The sequence below is a fragment of the Schistocerca serialis genome, chromosome 8 (assembly GCF_023864345.2).
Source record: "Schistocerca serialis cubense isolate TAMUIC-IGC-003099 chromosome 8, iqSchSeri2.2, whole genome shotgun sequence".
Lineage (NCBI taxonomy): Eukaryota > Metazoa > Arthropoda > Insecta > Orthoptera > Acrididae > Schistocerca > Schistocerca serialis.
In genome coordinates, this window is record NC_064645.1 from 282,972,982 (window position 1) to 282,978,981 (window position 6,000).

Below are 6,000 nucleotides of genomic sequence, written 5' to 3' on the forward strand. Positions count from 1 at the left end.
ATACCACTTCACTAAGCAGGACCATTCTCCTTCAAGAAGTGGTTTTACAGGGCGTTAACGCTTAGTAGCGCGGATGTGAAACAGCCTCGTAATCTTCACGATGTCGTCGGATAACGTTGTGCCTCCAATAGTTTCGTGAGCCTCCTCTACAAAAAACTGATAGCACATGAAATCCCCCTTTATTGCCAGGTTTTGAGCAGCGAGACCATCAAACGTGGAGCGATATCTGCAACACTCATCAAGAGGAGGGAAGAGCTTCCTGGAGATCGTAAAGAAGGCATAACGATGGTAAAAGACGTTTTTAAGGCGTGTGTCATGGCGACCATCCACCTCACAAATCCCAGTGGTGCTATTTGAGAGAAATAGATGTCAGCAGGTTTTACGTTCTGTCATCATCATGATTATCATCATCAACACAAGAACACATCAGTTCAGCACAGTCTCCGACGCACAACGTATACATATCTTTCTTGCTAATCACTCTGTGAGCCGAAATTACCATTGAAGACGTATGTTAAATACTGTGCCTTCTGGAATGTAGAGCTGACATCCGCTTCGACAAAGAATAAGCAATTGTAATTATCTTAGTTATTGAAACAGTAAGCCCCCGATACTTAAAAGACCCGAACTCCCGTGGATAAAACGGATTCAAACGTCTTACTACTTTACAAATGAGCTAATAGGTTAAATATTTGACTTGAAGCGTGTAGAAATAGTTTTAAATTATGCTTAAAGTTTATTAGAAGTCTAAGTTTTCTCATTCTCAAACATTGGATGAATATAATCTGGGGTAATTTGCATCCTATTTTAAACAAAAGCAATTTTTAATGGAACTAAAAATTTATGACCTCATATTTCTTGGACTACGAATGGTATAATTTTGCAGCTATATTTAGCGATGCATGTAGATAGCATCTTCAAAGTGTGTTGCCAAGGAAGTTAACAGTAAGGAAGTAATCGGTTAAAACATCATGCCTGAGGATGAAGTTTCGCTGTACAGCATTTTAAGAAGGAGCTAATTTTTCACGCAGCTAAATGTATATAATATTATACCTCCTGAATTATTTGTCGTACAGTGGTATAATTTTGTAGGTATAGTCAGTGATACATGTTGATACCGTCTGCAAACTGTGTTGCGAGTACCTTTACTAGCAAAGAAGTAATAATATCCAAGTTGTGATAACTCATCGTTAATAAAATCACACATGGCACCACATTGAAGTGATTTTCCGCATCAGCGTTTACGGACTAGCTTTACTGGACTCTCGACTTAAAACAGCAACAGTTACAGAAGACGTTGCTTAAATGACTGTTATCTGTAACGTGCTAAAACCGATCTGCAATAAATAGATTAAAAATTTACGACCAATGGTACCCTCCCTACTATCTTGGAGCTCACAAAAAAGGTCGTGGAGCACTCTGTCCGTGTAAGAAACAACCTGGAATAAATTTAAGTGTTACGTCTGATGCTGAAAAGTTTTCTGTACAAACAGCGAAAATGCTCTATGTGATGAACTTACTCCCTTTGATCTCTTATTGGAGGTGTAAACGAGAAAAAGCTTCGTGAAGGTTTGAAATTGTGTGTAAAGTTCACTAGAGTCGTTAAAGTGCTTTTATTCTCAAATACTGGCTTCATGAACCTCTGCAACGTTGCCTCAAGATCAACTCACTGTTTCTAATTGTAAGACTTGCCTTACTGTGTAAAACATTTAACATAAGGTTATAACTCTTAATGAACATATAAGACAGAATTTTAATTTTTTAAATTCGTGCAATAGTTACGCGAAATATTGAAAATAAATGTTTTGTTGCCTCTGGAGGCAGTTAGAAAGGCAGCCAACAACTCGTATCGGCTTCCGTGCTCCCCGATAGTCCACGATAGTCGTTTGTAGCAATATACATAAACTTTTCTTCATATAGCTTAACTGAGAAAAACGAAAAAAATAAGACTTGAACTACCTTGGCCACGAAAGTCAGTGTTTAATTTCTCGGTGTATACCTCAGATAAATTTATTTCAGCAATACGAAATCATTCCTCTGCCTAAGATAGGCATTATAGGAGAGTTGTTTCTGATCACAATAAGAATGCTACCTACAACGTCCGTATACTACTCGGCCTTCATGTATCAAAGGAGTGTGAGGAATGTTTTCAGTTAAGCCGTGGTTTGATATAAGAGTTCTTACTTGAAAGTAAATGAAACGAATGTTTAAGTAATACTAACTTTTACTCTGAGCGCTAGAGTCCACTCACGAACCAGTTAGATTCTAGAGTGATATCCAAATACGTACTATTTTTAATATAGGGAAGCAGCTGTTGCAAGTGTTTTACTGATTCCGCAGATGTTATGTAACACTGTTTATGCGGAAACGGATATGTAATGTTAACACACAATGCTTTCTTTAAAAAGTTAATGTAACCTTCAAGACAGCCGTGTGTGTGAATTCCTAAGGGACCGAACTGCTGAGGTCATCGGTCCCAAAAGACAAAGGCGTGAATATAATTACCTTAGTGACGTTGTTACTGTTAATGAACGAAACAGATTTCCATTGCTGATAAGTTTCCTCATTAGAAACACTTCATTTATAAATGAGTTCGAGGCATCTGGGTTAAAACTAATAAAGTGTGAAAAGAACTAAATGTAGAGGAGGTATGCACAAAAATTATTAACTGCTATGTTTCCAAATTTCTTACTGATTTTTGATGTGACCAATCTAGATAACATTCGTTATGTTTCTTGCGGCTGAAACTGCTGTTTTGTATGTGTATGACTCATTGTATTTAAAATATTAGATCAGACTCTGATACACAAATGTTTCAGGACATGTATTGTACAATTAAATTTTACATCATGAAATTATGCACAAAACACCCCTGTGATGGAGACACCCTTTGGTGGAAGCAACATTCTTTCTTTCTTCGAATAAGAATACAATCGAGAATCACTATACCTCCGCATCGTCTTCAAAATTTCATGTATGCCGACTTTAGCTCACTTAAACTAAACGCATTTCGTGCCGCTACTGAATAAATGTATAAATAATGTACACTGCTACGATACTGATTGTGAATGGGAAACAGTGCCACGAAAAACGCGACGATTTTCAAATTTTATTGCCAGATCCTGATTTCCATGAAGCAATCAAGTAGAGCCACCTGCTGGCATTTGCAAGAAGCTTTGGCGCAGAGAGCACAGCAGAGCGTGCACCGTGCTGCCATCTGCGGGTCGTCCTTCAACTATTGCAATACGCGGTCGACCAGACGCGGACTACAGAATACATGAATTTATACATAGCAACAGAAGCTGGCGGACAAAAGTTTTGAGAGGAAATACCTATGAAGGTGCTTTATTTACTGGTCACAAAACTGCACACAGTCAGAGACAAATGATGCCAAAGTTTCGTTGAATTATTGAAATAGCTGGAGTAAAATGCGATTGTTAACACAGTATATTTATTCACCGTTTAAGTGATTTAACCCTAACGATACCACGGCGTTTTCCGTATGGTTTCCACCGAGGGAAATAGTACTTAGCGACCACGGCAAATGTAAGAAGGGTCACGAACCTGAATATATATATGACATTTGTTGCGAAAAGTCACATTCAGTATTAACAGGTGCTTTATGTTTTGCTGGAAAAACGTTTGAGGAATCTGATATAAGAAGTCACTGAATACAATAAATAATTTTCCCAGAATTTTAAAGTGTAGGTTCATGACTAGTTTACAGTATTTTCAAAAGGTTGGCCTAAAGTAACGCCCTCCCCCCCTCACACCTTGGTATTGTGAGGAAGGTTAATGTAGCCACAGCTGTCATACTTTTCATTATTCTCTTTACGATTGCCAATTTTTGTCTTGAAAATTATCAAGTATTTCATGAAACGGAAGCACCGTAAAATTCATTGTAACAACGTGGCCATACAAGTAACTGCATACATTGCACCCACGCATATGCAAGAGTGCTTGCCCAAGTATGTTTGACGGCGTGTGGGATAAATTTGCACAAGTATCATGAATGTACAGACAGCTTTAAGCTTTATCAAAATTCGATTGTGTATGTTTGTGCAAGCATTCAAGCGCATGCATACTTGAGACTCGTATACCAAGAATAGGGAACTTTGTGAAGGCATTCAGCAGTGATTTGACTTGATTTTATTTACCCTTGATAAATCACATTCTGTACAAAGTTTTTACTATTGCAAAAGACTTGTAAAAATATTAAATGAAGAAAAAAGACAAGAAAGGCAGAAATACACTTAGGCAGTTTCTGTATTGTGTCGACGGTGAATAGTTAATACGGAATATGGAATCCTATTTTGTTTCCTTAATGATTCTTTACTTCGAATATTACGGTTCCTGTTTTTTTTTTTTTTTTCTTCTGTAACACCAGCAAAGAGACTGCCTAAGCCAACAGCGCATCGCTGCCTGAGTTCGACATTTATTTTCTCCACCCACTATTTCGAGATGTTCGTACGTGTTTTTCTTATTTTTTTGTGCTTTATTGAAGATATTAAATACATTCAGTTCTTCCCTAGTTTACGAATTCTGGAATCCGTCAGCTCTTGTGCAGTCCTTTACTGCTCTTAGAAACTTTATCTCTGTTTCACTTACTTATAACACACAATTCGCATATGTAAACAAGCATCGGATCTGTAGTTGTGTTATAAACTTCCAGTTTGGATTCTTTCCTGGTTTTATTTCTTAGACATCTATTTATATATTCTCAAACTGTCTTACAACTCTCTGTAAATGTATTCTCCTTTGTATGTCTCCGCCAGCTATGTGATGTGGTCTGCTTTTTCTGTTAACCTTAATTCTCGTGTCAAAGGTCTTCCATTTCAGGATTGCATCATTCAAATATACGTTACAAAATTTGGGTGAAACGCTGCATCCTCGTATAACTCCTGTGTTTGTGGCTATAGGCTGTCAGAGTATCCCTTATATCTACATTTATAGTCATATGTTCGTTCAGATACTTCAAAACGTTTATTACGTGTTGTTGATATCCTCTTTTCCTCATGATTTTCTACAGTTGCTCTCTATGAATGCCTTAATAAGATCAAAAAATGCTAAATAGATTTCCCTATTCTACTCTCTCTGTTTTTCGATTATTTGTTTAGTTCTAAATACTGCAGTTGTCGTGAAGCTGCTGTCAGTCCTCTAATGAACTCAAACAAAAGATTTTGTTCGCATTGTTCTGATTTCTCCACCAGGCACTCCATTGAATAACGTCTACAGCTCCACTCACTAACACCAAATGACAAAATGACAACATTTAAACTGAGACAAAAACAGTGAACTACAAACAAAAACTGGCAATCGATGAATAAACCTTCAAAAAACGTGAGTACCAGGTTGCAAATCACAATCGCTACGGACCTATGCGGCAACCTAATACATACGACTTGCACCCTTAAAGTTATTGCATTCCGTGTTTCACAGTTATAGTATATCATCCAGTAAACACTATATTCTCTAAAGAGTCAAATTCCCATCTACAAAACAGCTTCAAAGATCTGATTACTTTGGAGATGAGTTAATGTGTTAAATATTTGAATGTAAGCATGCAAGCGAGAAAAAGTTTGGGTAGGTTTGAAACTGTGCTTAAAGTTTGTCGTTGTTCCATTATGAAATACTGGATGAACATTGTCTCAGTAATTTACGCTCCGTTTTAAGCAAAAGCTGGTTTTCCATGCATCTCAATGTTTATGGCTTCATATCTCGTAACTATGTGACGTGTGATGATATAATTTTGCAAGTGCATACATATACATACATACTGTCTGAAAAGCGTGTTATAAACAGAGTTAGTAGTAAATAAATGACAAATTAAAATATTATTCCTGCTCTTGAAGTTTCAATGCGCACCATTTTAAGCAACAGATAGTTTTTCTTCGTTTCTTCGTCATATCTCCTGAATTATGTATCGTACAGCGATATTTTGCAGGTACCTTCAGTATAATAAGAATGTCGTGTGACGAGGGCCTCCCGTCGGGTAGACCG